The sequence below is a fragment of the Neomonachus schauinslandi genome, chromosome 3 (assembly GCF_002201575.2).
Source record: "Neomonachus schauinslandi chromosome 3, ASM220157v2, whole genome shotgun sequence".
NCBI classification, from domain to species: domain Eukaryota; kingdom Metazoa; phylum Chordata; class Mammalia; order Carnivora; family Phocidae; genus Neomonachus; species Neomonachus schauinslandi.
Genome location: NC_058405.1, coordinates 109,588,829 through 109,602,526, shown reverse-complemented (window position 1 = coordinate 109,602,526; position 13,698 = coordinate 109,588,829).

Here is a 13,698-nt window from a genome sequence, read left to right as displayed (position 1 = left end):
TGTCATGTTAGTAATCCACCTACCCATAAATCATATGGATTTTAATCATACCTGCCACCTTAGCTGCTTATCCCCAGAGAAATTGTTTTCTTTTGGCTCCCTCCTTCATTCACTTTCAATTATCTGGAAGCTGTTTCGCGTGTTTATTTATTTATCTAAAGTTCACATACAGTATGCATGCACCAATTTTCTCCAGGGGTCTGGACCAGGCAGATCATACAAGGATGCAGTGAAGCATAGCAGCTAACAGCTCAGATGAATGTACTCAGTCTCAAAAACCTGCTTTGGACCATGATGACAAGGAAAGGGGAGGACAGAAAGTAATTAGTGTGTGTACAATGATTGATTATGGCTTAATATTCAGGCATTTCACCTTTAGACCACTGTAGGTAGACGTAGAGAATGATGAAACAGGAAATCCTTGTGGTTTTTGATAAGCGAGGGAAAAAAAAAACAACAACAACGTGCCTTTCCACATTTAAGTCATTGGCTTTCTCTTCTATGGAGGTGGAATAAAGTTTATTCACTTTTAAACACCTATGTTTGATTCAGTCTGTTCACTACATCTAAGAATTGTTCAAAATCTCACATATTAAGATGAGCGTAAGTAAATGACTTCTAGCCTTGGGCAGGCAGAGAGGAGACGAAAGGAAGCTGCACATTTCGGATGAAATTCCCCAATCTCGCACCGTGTTGTCTTACTCTCATGAACAATTTCAGAAAATAATACCAATTTAGCTACTCAAGGAATAAGTAGTGAACTGTTCCTGACCTTTTCTCAGCTCCAGGAGGTGAAAGAGTAGCAAGAGCCATTGTGGAGCCTGGACCCTTTAGACACAAAAAATCATTTTCATGAGACAAAATTGGGCAAAAGGTAGATATGCTAAGTTCTGGGAAATTCAAGAGAAAGAAAACTTTCACGTTATGATATCTGTCAAATTCAAGGGGTTTTTGCTACTGTGGTGTAAGTCATGATGGCTTTTTATGCACATTCTGATCTATACCGGCCAAGCTGTGTATCAGCTCCATCTCTGGCTAGAATCTGTTTAGAACACCCATAGAAATTAAAAGGATCACATGGAGTTTGACATTTTGCAAAATGAAAGAATAATGGATGTATTATGTTGTGAGGGTTTTTTTCTTTTAATAAAAATGTCTAACTGACCCTTGGGAAGCTTGGCTGGAAGTTGAGAAGTCTGAATCATTTTTCTACCTCCTCATGCTCAGAAAATACAAGAATGTAATTTTTCAGCTTCATATTTCTTTTGATATTTCAGTAAATTTAAGTTATCTTTCTTGCTCATAAAACATAAATGAAATAGTCTGTGTTTACCCTAAGATAATTTGGTATCTTATATTAACTTAGCAGTTTATATCCAAATGCCCAATAATCAGATCTCCCTGCTCTATTTACTTTTATGTTTTTCTTCTTATCGTTGTGGCCAAGAACATGCCACAAAACACAAGAAGTGTTGGATCTTTCATCTCGAGTCTGAACAGAATAAATAATCCATATCATATTGCATGTAAAATCTTAGTCTTCCTAAATGCCAGATTATTTATGCAAAATGGGCACTTCAGAAAATATTTTGGGATGGAAAATAAATCATTAAGTCACACTTCACAGATATTTCACTATCATGCATCTATATTTTAAAGTTTGTGATCATGATTTTATATTTTCTATAATCTTCCCTAAACAATTCTAATCACTAATTTATTCAAGATACTTATTCAGTAGCTAATGTATGTTGGGTAGGTATCAGATCATAGTGTCTCCGGTGAAGTAGTCCTTAATTGTTGCATAGATATAGATATAAATATACATAACAATATACCAATCTCTACCTATCTATCCACCTCATTTCAAAAATATCAACTGCAAAGTTCAAGATTAGATTAAACTGAACATGAGTTAGCTGCCCTGAAATAACCAAAATAGGTCAGTTACTTTTAATGTGCAAAAGAAAAAGGCCAACAGTCTTTATTGCTCTATGTGCATCACAGGGGTGAGAAGACAAGGGAGCCCAGAGCAAAACATAGAGCATCACAGAACTGCAAGAAATCCCCAGAAAGACTGAGAAGGAAGAGTCAGAGAGATTGAAGAGAGAGAGAACGTGAAATGGGAAGAGAAGATTTCAAGACAGAGAAGCCAATGTTGTCCAAAGGTCAAACAACATGAGGACTAAAAAAGGTCTTTTGGTTTTAGTAAGAAGACACCGTTGCTGATCTTGCCAGAATGGTGGAGTAAAAGCCAGATGGCAGTGGCTTTAGAAATAAATAGGAGAAGAAAATGAAGATGCGACTACTACAGGAAAAGTATTTCAAAGAGTTTTCCACTGGGAGGGGAGACGGAAAGATAAGACCAGAGCTAGAGCAGGGATCTGAGGTAGAAGGAAGATTTCAGGGACACCACACTACAATCACCCACACCGTAGTCTGTATCTGGCTCCTCCTGGAGTTGTGCAGTACACAGACTGTGCAGACCTACCCAGTGGCACTGTTAATGTTTCTGTGTTTGGTCAGTCATATTTAAAATAGAGTCTTTGACATGTTCATGCAAAGTGGCCAATAGTGAAGAATAGGTTAGAGATGTTAGGGAAAGAGAAAGATGTTCAAAACAAGCGGGGTGGAGGACTGGCTGCAGGGGTACGATGGGGCATCTCTTCTTATCTAAACAAGTGTGAATTCAGCTTAGCTTGTATCATATCACTCGAAGTTCTTCCATAGATGTGCACACGGCCAACCTACACAAAAAAGCCCATGTGCACCCTGGCCAAACCATTTATAAATTTTATCTTTTATACCATGGACATGTGACATCATTTATGTGAAGTGGAAGAAGAAACTCTAGCTGTTTTTTCACTGTCCTATCCCTAGCTTCTAGAGTCCCGCCAATGAGAGGTGCTTAAATAATATTTGTAGATATTTCAGGAATTTGTCAAATTGTGTTATTTCCTTGAAGAAGATGCTATTGTTTGTCTAGACAACAGAGAATTCACCTTTTTTCTCATGTTAGTAGATTTTGATTTTGTTCACAAATATCCACCATCTCTTCCCTAGCCACTCAAGAGAATTGTAATTGATTGATCTTAGTAGGTTGTGGTTGGCCTATCAGTCTGTTTCCCAGGGAAATGTTTCATGGTGGGCTCCTTTGGGGTTCAGAACTGGCCAATGAGATAACATGGAGACATTATCTTATGGGATTCTGGAAAATGTTTCCTCGCTACTAAGAAGAAACATAGAGAAGAAATACATCCTTATCTTCTACTCTACATCATTTTATCTCCATTTTACACCTGGAACTAGGGCACCCATTTTATAAGCATGTAAAGAACCAACTTGCTGAGATTACTAGAGAAGAAAAACTTCTGCCATTGAACAAATTAACTCTGACTTTTATTTACTCACTCAACTGTATTCCACTGCCACCCTATGAAGTGCCAGGGGATAGTAGGAATGACGGCCATAAGCCCCAATTTGAAAAGTTTATGATCTCCTGGTTTTGAAGACATGTCCATATATCGGCTAGAGGACACAAAAAGAAAGTTAACAAACAAGTGTTTCTTATCTGAAGGCTTGCCTGGGGATAGGTCTTCTTTCAAATTGATTCGGGCTATTGATATATTTTTAGCAAGATAATTCTAACATGATGTAATATAGTCTTAGGAGTAACATTCCATCACCTTGTGCATATTCTATTGGTTAGAAGCAAATTACAGGTCCCACCCACATTTAAGGGGAGGGGCTTATACACGGACTTGAAAGTGGGACTCTTCAGTCAACTTGTTTACCACAGTCCACCATTTGGCTATCAATAATTAACATCCTTCCAACATGCAAAATAAATTCACCCCTCCACAGTTTCCACGATTCTCAGTGTAGCACCAGCTCAGAATTTAAAAGCTCATCATTTAAATTAGGTCCAGGTAACAATGAAGTTTCTGGGCATAATTGTTAAGAATAGCTAGCTTTGAGGCATTTCTCTCCTGTAACACTAAAGACACAACTATCTGTCTCTAACAAACTCAATATAAAATGGTGGGACAGACAGAAATAACATCTATAGACATTCCAGTTCAAAAGGGGGGAAAATGGAAGATAAAAAGAAGTCAACACTCCATGTCAGTTCTAAAACCAGCCAAGCAAACGTTTGGCTTTTCTTTTCTTTCTTTTTTTTTTTTTTAAAGATTTTATTTATTTATTTGAGACAGAGAGAATGAGAGAGAGAGAGCACATGAGAGGGGGGAGGGTCAGAGGGAGAAGCAGGCTCCCTGCTGAGCAGGGAGCCCGATGCGGGACTCGATCCCGGGACTCCAGGATCATGACCTGAGCCGAAAGCAGTTGCTTAACCAACTGAGCCACCCAGGCGCCCACGTTTGGCTTTTCTTGATTAGATTTCAAGGACTGGGAATAATTCTCTGTGGCTCTAGGCTTCACCGTATGGCTCTCAGTTTGGCTTTTTGGGTTACTCTTCCTTCTTCATGAAAGGTGCACAGGTTTGCAGCTGACTAGTTCTATCAGTACCTCCTGCCAGTAGAATGGTGGAGGTCTGACATCCTCGTTTCATATTGTACTCTGTTTTTTGTTGGTTTTGTTGGCTTTGTTTTTTGTTTGTTTGTTGTGCAAGATAATGTGACTTTTTTTTTAATTTTTAAATTCCAGTTAGTTAACATACCATGTAATACTAGTTTCAGGTGTACAACATAGTGATTCAACACTTCCATCTACGATAGCCAATTTATGGAAACAGCCTATGCGTTAATTCACTGATGAATGGATAAAGAAGATGTGTGTCTATGTCTGTAAATATATAGACACACACACAATGGAATATTACTCAGCCATAAAAAAGGATGAAATCTTGACATTTACAATGATGTGGATGGAGTTAGAGAACATCATGCTAAGAGAAGTAAGTCAGAGAAAGACAAATACCATATGATTTCACTCATATGTGGAATTTAACAAAACAAATAAGCAAAGGGGGAAAAAAGAGAGAGAGAGAGGCAAACCAAGAAATAGACTTTTAACTACAGCGACAGAGACTGCTTTATCAAAACAATCACCCCAAGTATTTTCTAGGTCTCCTATGGATTTTTATGGGGTTCACTTCATTAAACAAAACCCAGGCCCCTCTTTTTGAGACACTGCCTCTACCCTGGTGTGCTGCTAAAATGGCTAAGGGATAGCATACTTAATTTAGTAGAATATTTATGATTTGGTCGGGAAAATCTGTGAGGCATATTGTTAATCTCCTGACAAGTCCCTTTTTGTGGCTGAATAGCCTAAACTTTTCATCTTTCTGAGGCTTTAGTAAAAGGTTATACAGTCACACCCTCAACGTTTTCTCCTGAGCAAGCATTCATGACAGTGAATCTCTTAATATTGATTTCACCACCCCTCCCCCAATCTGAAGAGACTGAGAATTTTCAAAATCATCAAATCTTGGTTCTTTTTTTTTTTTTCTTTTTTTTTTTTTTTTAGTAGTTCTTCCCTTAATTTTTGTCTTCTCACATTTTATTACATTCAGGAAGAATAAACAGGACAGCACCTTCAACACTTTGCTTAGAAATCAGCTATATAACCAAATTTATCACCTACATTTCTGCTTTTCATGTAACTACAGGAGACAATTTTTCTGAGCTTTCTGCCACTATATAACAAGAATCCCTCTTCCTCCAATTTTCAATAGCACACCCTTCCCTTCATTGTGAGCCCTCAGTCACAGCATACTTAGTGTCTAGCTATCTGTTCAAACTAGGCATTTTCTATTCTGCTTATCAAAATTCCTCCTGCCTCTGCCCATAGTGTGGTTCAAAGCCACTCGTGGATTTTTAGTTATTAGTTTTCTGTACCATGTAACAGATTACCACAACCTTAGTGGCTTAAAACAACATGTATTTATTACTTCACTGTTTCTGTGGATCAGGAATTCAGGTGTGTCTTGGCTGAGTCCTCTGTAAGGGCGTACAGTCAAGGTGTTGGTAAAGTCTGCAATTGTCATTTGAAGGCTTGACTGAGGAAGAATTCCCTTCCAAGTTCACTCAGTTTGATAGCAGAGTTCATATTTATTTCGACTAAAAGACCGAGGGAGCTAGCTTCTTGCTGGCTATTGGCTGGAGGCCTTCCTTAGCTCCTTGCCATGTGGGCCTCCTAAGATGATAGCCTTTTACTATTTCAAAGCCAGTAAGAGAGGTCTCTAAAGCAAGTCTGCTGGCAAAGACAGGCAGGTTATTATAAAATATTACATAATCCTGGGAGTGACTCCCAGGAGCTGGGGGTAAAGAGGGCAAACTTCTTGGAGTCTAGGGCTCTAACTCCATTTCAGTGAGAGAATTCTACTTGAATCTGTTCTAAATATGCGGATTCTACCTTACGAGAGAGCTTTTCAAATTCAAAGAATCTCCATTGTCTTATTTGATATGCCCTATCCCAGAAATATATTTTTCCTACAGAAATTATATTGATCGTTAAAATAGCACTGGACTAGTTAAATTTAAGAGATTTATTAAACTCTAATATCCACTCTGATACATGCCAGTTTGGCAACTTTGAACAAGTCCCCTAAGCATTCTGGCCTTTTTGTTTCTTCATCCATAAAATTAGGAGTTTGGACAAAATGTTTCTCGATCCCTTTCTATCTCTCAGCAATGTAAATTACAGCCATCTATACATTTTGTTGTTAATCACTTCATTTCCGCTTCTACACTTACAGGGGAGAGACAATAAGATAATGCTCTATTATACAAAGTTTGTTTTGTCTGATCAATGACAAAGATTTCTGATCATTAAAAGCAAAACATATGTTTGTACTGAAAAGGAACTTGACGGTATTTCTCCAGCATCGGAAAGATACATAGGAGTTACATGTTGAACACTGACTGCAGTTTTTATTTCTGTTACTTGTCTTTGAGAAAGGAAATGAAATTAGACATAAGAGATTGGAACTTATTTTTATAAGTTCTGTCAGTGCAAAAGAGTCTTCCCCAGTCAATTTGAAGAGACAACATTTTTGTATCTTAAACCCCGAATCATAGTTTTTAACCTTTGTGTTTTCAGACTGTATGGAGCTGAGATGTCTCTTTAGTGTCTGTATAAAACAAGTGACAAATTAGAAAGTGAAAATCAACTTCTTTCATTCCCACGCCAGGGACCTCATCTGTTTTGTATTGCCTTGAGCTTTTTCACTCACGGATACAGGAGTCTGAATCAATGAAGAGTTCTTTATCCTCATACCTGTAGTCTGAACTCGCTGCCATATTTAAAAATGTATAATTTTGCTGTATGCTGTCAGAACTCAGCCCAGAGACTACGGACACATTCACCTTCATTCTCCATAACATTCTAAATATTCATTTCCTTTAGGCAGTGGTTCCAAATTTGCGGTCAGCATGAGTTAAAAAAACTTTCAATGTTCTTTTAATTCTTAGTTGTCACCTATCCTGTCTTCAGGACTCCGACCCCTTCTGTCCAGTTTCCACAATGAGGGTCCCTGAACAAAACTCTATGAATACTTAAATGGCCAAGTTTCTAGAGCTATGTCAGGCTAGCATGAGCTCTCTGATGTATGGGTGACAGGCAAGGACTAAATTGGCCACATTTGCTGAATTATCCAAACCCATAAGGGGCAGGATTCCACCTGGTTGGGATCTTCTACTGGAGTAAACTCAGGAACCAGCTTTTATGAAATGAAATGGGCTGTAAGGGAACAGCCAAAGGGACGGCAGATTTTGTGTTCAATGACCGTATGGTTTTCATTATCTTGTTCTCAACGAAGAATTCATCCAAAGAACAACCAAACGAAAGCAATGTGTAAACCATGTCAACCCATCCTTGGATGAATGTGTCACATTTGCTCTATTGTCTAGTGGTGATTGTGCAAAGGTGGGGAAAGGAGAGAGGAAGAATTAGGAAAAGGAAAGGTAGTGCGAAAAGAAGGTATGGTAGGAGCAAGAGAAAAGAAATGTGTCAGCCGTTCAGCTGTCTCATTATGTAGCTTCCCACAGTCACCAAGAATGTAATTCATCCTGCAGGTGCAAACATTGTTGGCTTTCTCATAGACTCTTGACGGATGGACCGGATGTATGTTTCCTTACCCCAGATGCTCTTTAAGAATACCGGCAATGAGATAGGGGATTGTGTGCACCTGAATCAGCACATTCACTGAGTCTTACTTGTCTCATTTCTTGTTTAAAGAACCAGTGGTGTTGTGCACAGAGCAACAAAAACTAGGCAGAGGGTGTTTTGTTTCGTTTTTTTAATACAGAAAGATGGCCAATCTAAACACCTTTTTGAGTCACTTCTTGTAACTGCCTCTGAGATAAATATGACACGACTGCCTTGATTACTCATCACCAAGAGACACATTAGTGGACAGTGATCAGAACACATGACAATATTGCATCCTGAAATAAAATTCATCCTTATGTTTTCTACAAGGTTTTCAAGAATTTAACATGGATTTTTCCACTATCAATTAAGGGGGAAAAGAGATTTTTTCAAGTCATTTGAATAGATAATATAGTAGAAATAGGAATGTCCATTCTATCTGAATCAGTGGCCCCTCTCCCCTCCCTGCTCATTAGCTCCCACCAACTTTGAGGATCCAAAATCCCAAACAAAACTGACTCTTTTCTGGTTGAAGTTCCATTGACTCTTGGCAAAAAGCAACTTCCTGGTTCAAAGAAAAAAGGCTTATAAAAAAGCTCACAAGGCTTCTTAGACATCAAATGAGTCTTACGAAACCACATTTTGATGAGCTAAGTGTAAATGAATCAGAAACACATGGATTAAATTTCCCTTGAAATACACATGGGTTTGAAAATCAAGGAAAAAGTGTTTAGCCAAATGTGTTTTGGGTTTTCTTGAACTGAAAACGTTTGAAAAAAGTTGAGGCATTTGCTAAACCCTAATACACTGTTGTGTTTGCTCAACCCTCCTTTAAATCAATTAAATTTCCATGAGGCTTCCTCCATTCCCTTGTGGTTTGTCTTGTCACCCCTGTCTTGACACTTTATAGACCAAACCAAGTTCCCATTGAAAAAATAGACTGTTGTTCTAGATCCACTTAAATATGAGGGAGCTATTAAAAAACCCAGTGAATCAGAGACATTAAGGGATGGAAAAGCACCCTTTAGGTCATGTATTCTATCCTGAGGGTTGGAGCACATGCACTCACGGCTCTCTAGTGCTTTATCCAGTATAGTTTTAAATGTCTCAAGTGACAGGATTTCCACCACCTCCCTTGGGAGAATATTGTGCATTCTAATAGATTTTGCCATTAGGAACCACGCCTAAATGTGTAACGGAGGCACAGTGGGATGACTGAGGGGGGGAGGAAAAAAAGGTATTATGGATAATTAACTCTTTCGCTACTCTGTATCAGTCACTTGTGGCATGTTCAGTAACTTGCTTTGGCATTTCAATACTATGGAATGTGCTGTCTGTGCACCTTACTACGTTACTTGTTTTCACGCAATAAAACCAGTATTTTGTTAAGGGTATAAAATAATGCCTATTTTAATGTAAGACAAAGCTCCACAATTAACAGATCCATCACAATAAAACTATGAAAAGTCATAAATATATTTTATTACCTGATAATATTGTTTTAATATTCCTTAGGTATACAGGACTTTGAATGGCAAGATTTTTATTGATCAAGAAATGATGTCTAAATGGCCCTGACCGGAACCTAAACACACACACTACCTGTATATGTCTTATATTACCTACCTACTCTCCAGACTGTCTTCCTGCTATCATCTTTTCTTTAAGCCTCTCCACAGCAAACTGAACTTATTTCCCATTTCTTCTGCTCCTAGGCAGGCAAATGTGTATGTCAGGCAATGTCTATTTGTCTTCCTAGATAGAAAGGAAACCTTTGCTTGTCTATATAACTAACATGTTTCCAGAGGTCTTATGGCAGAGTTTACATTAATTTGCTCTAGTTCTCATTCTACTTACAAATGAGTTATAAGTCACATAATGACTTACATGGCCTGTCATAGTGCTACTGTGCTGACCTTTTCCAGATTCTGCATTGGGAACTGCTGACAGGCATACCTCTTCCCTGCCGGCTACCGCAACCTATAAAACTTAACCAGTGAAGTGGCAAGAAGAATCAGGTAAGGGGAATGGAAAACGGCATGATATTCCTGACTTCTCTTTTTAATTTCTCTCAGATATGAGGGGGCTTTTCATGTTTCACACAATCTTTTTTTTTTTTTTTTAAGATTTTATTTATTTGACAGAGAGACACAGCGAGAGAGGGAACACAAGCAGGGGGAGTGGGAGAGGGAGAAGCAGGCTTCCCACCGAGCAGGGAGTCTGATGCAGGGCTCAATCCCAGGACCCCGGGATCGTGACCTGAGCCGAAGGCAGACGCTTAATGACTGAGCCACCCAGGTGCCCCTTTCACACAATCTTTTATTTTCCTTTGAAAATGGGCATTTTCAAAAAAAAAAAAAAAAAAAAAAAGAAAATGGGCATTTTCCTTTCCCCCAACCCTTTTCTTCATATTATCTTGCCCCTCTGTGTGCATTTCTGGGTCAGTCATACAAAATGAGTCCCCTATTGGGGTATAGAGTTGAGACGTTTGTATCTAAGTTGCTCTTACTCTACTGTTTTAAGGTTTGGTGTGGGGGGAGTAGGTATTGAGATAAATAGTTGTCAAAGTTCTACATTCATTTGATTATGATCACCCTGTATTTCTCAAAGATATTTTAAATAATACTTAAAGCCAAGTACTTGCTTTTCACCTACTACATTCTGCACTTAATAATACTTACCTTAGCAAACAGAACTGGGCCATCTTCCTCCCTATGTTACTAATGTTACAGCAAAATGTAAGGTTGCTCTGCTCAGACTGTTTATATTACTGCTACAGCTTTGGTTATCATGGTATTTTCCTACAACAGATCCAGCTCTCCGTTTGACATTTTTTCTTTAATCTTCTAAATCAACCCTCATAGCCCTTTAATAAGAGTGTTACTTTTCTCTGAATTTCTTCTAATGGTTCCCCTTTCTCTCTTGCTTAAGGGGATTGCTGTTAATATTTAACAATTTCAAATTTCTGTTTTTAAAAGAGGGTATTGGATTTTTGGTATCCAGGCTGCTTTAAATTTATATCAAATTTTTCATAGCAAAGACTGAAAAACACATATACAATTGTCATTTGGTAGCAACCAGGACCAAAAATGGGGAGGAATGCTGTTTTTCTTTCTTCTTTAAAAATTATTTGAGGGACGCCTGGGTGGCTCAGTTGGTTTGGCAGCTGCCTTCGCCCGGGTCATGATCCCAGGGTCCTGGGATCGAGTCCCACATCAGGCTCCTTGCTCAGCAGGGAGCCTGCTTCCCCCCCCCCTCTCTCCCTCTGCTTGTGCTCTGTCAAATAAATAAAATCTTTAAAAAAAAAAAAAAAATTATTTGATAGTCAAATGATTACAAACAGAATAAGAACAATATTCTCAATCGGGTTACTTAATTCTGTATTCTAATCTGAATTTGGTAAGTTTCTAAGTAAAGGGGTATTTATTTTACCATTTAGAAAATGCTTTAAATCATGTCTCATGTTCAAAAAACTGAGACATTAAGGGCTCAGTTCTTCATATAGAGTTAAATTCTGAGATTATGGTAAGCATCGATGCATGCTGCCATGTTATGACCACTAGCTTGTTTTTTTCATTAATGGCAAAAGTGAAACCAGATTCTGTTATGTATACAATGCGATGTCTTCAGCTTACACAAACTTGGTACAGTCAAAAAATCTATCAGGAGGACCTGAGGATGAGGCTATGTTCAACTAAGTTCAAATATACATATTTTACTTTCTACTTGTTATATAATGGATACCTTTAAATAAATGTCACCGCCAGTTCATCTTAATAAGCACGTCAGATGACTCATTGTCTGAGAGGAAATTCAAATTCAATATTTGTTTCTTTAAAATGCTTTTATTCTATCTTACAAATACATGCTATTTGAAAAGAAGATATTAGTAAGTTCTCGAAAGCCAATATTTTCTATGCTACAATCATTCCATAGACATTGGGAAAGAGAAAATATTTATAAAGCATTTAGTGATGAGTAATTCACAAGGAAATAATTATAAATACAAGTCAAACAAATTGGCAATTGTTTGCATTTCAAATTAGAAATCACATAAAATGAAGCATTGCTCTGATTTGCTTCATGAGCATTTTAGGGAAAGCTATTTCTACCTACATTTGTGAGTCTCACATGGAGGTCTAGCTGATAGAACATTAGCCCGAGAGCCTGGATTTCATAAAGTCTCTCCTGGCTCTATCAGACCTCACTGTGTGGCCTGGTGGAATTTGCTCTGGATTTTCTATATTTCAGTTTCCTCATCAGTGCAGCTGGGGATAAAAAGAACTTTTTAAAAATATGTTAAAGGTGTTAATGGTCAAGCATGCTAACAATTTATTAGGACCGAAGCATGTTTTTCACAACAAATATGTTTTCCCTAAAGTCACTGATACTCCTGATAGACTCAATTCCATCTAGACTTTTTAGATAATCATGAATGTCTCCTTAAGAGATGAAGAAGCATGCATAGCTATTCAAGAGATGAGGAAATTCGGCTGAAGAGGTAACAAGACTGACCCAGAGCCACTACAGATATCCGAAAACCTAGCCAATGCCTTGTTTATAGAACAAATATTACTTAATATGATCTTATAATGTTCAAACTACATTAGCCGCAGACAGACTTTCCTTGGTTATTAACTCCTTAATTGATGATATGAGCACTATCTCCTTGTCCTTATCCTATATGAATACCAAAGAGCAAAAAAGGTAAAGGTTTTAAGTCTCTTTGCAACAGGCATGCTTACAAACCACAAAATACTCAAACTTACTTGTATCTCAGCCAATGGCATGGAGAAGAGTGAGTGACCAGGGATGGAGATAGGTTATAATATATAGACAAAGTCATGGGAGCCCTTGAGTAATTCAAAATGTGATGTTTCTCACCACACAGACAATCCAATATTAAAATATAAGTTATGTAAAAATACACACGTGGCTAATTAAATTGTGATCCTGCCTTCATTTGAGCCATGTATGACTCAGTGGACCCCTGCACAGAGGTGATAGCATGGACTCTTATGAAAGGGAGATCATGATCCCAGGGTTATCTGGAGAGTTCAAACCCACATTTGTTGTCCTTGCTTCCTGTTAGCATCACCCTAGATTTTGCACCCATTATTAGTAGTAGTTATGTTCAAATAAGTTGGGATGATTTGGTAGAACTCCACCTTTCAGTCATTTAACCACTGAATATATATACTTCCTTTTATGTCTTGTGGCCTTTTTTTTTTTTTTGGCCTTTTGCAATAAACATAAATTATTTTTTTTAATATTTTTAATGGGAAGTTAGTTACTGAATTTCTGCTTGCCAAGAAGGAGGATGAACTTTTAACTTGCACAAAATGCTTCTTGACATTATCCACTATAGGAACTGTAATGATATCAGTAAACACATGAAAAACTGAGATGCAACTCTTTCCAAGAAGCATTAGCATCTACTTCAAAAGTTGGTAGCTGTTAATAGATGACTATGCCAAAGATGATTATCTAACAAATGTAGCTAAAGAAGGTAGGTTTTCATATTTCTCTAAAAGCAAAGCTTTTCATTTAGATCAAATTAATGTTCATTAATCGCTAATTTTGCTC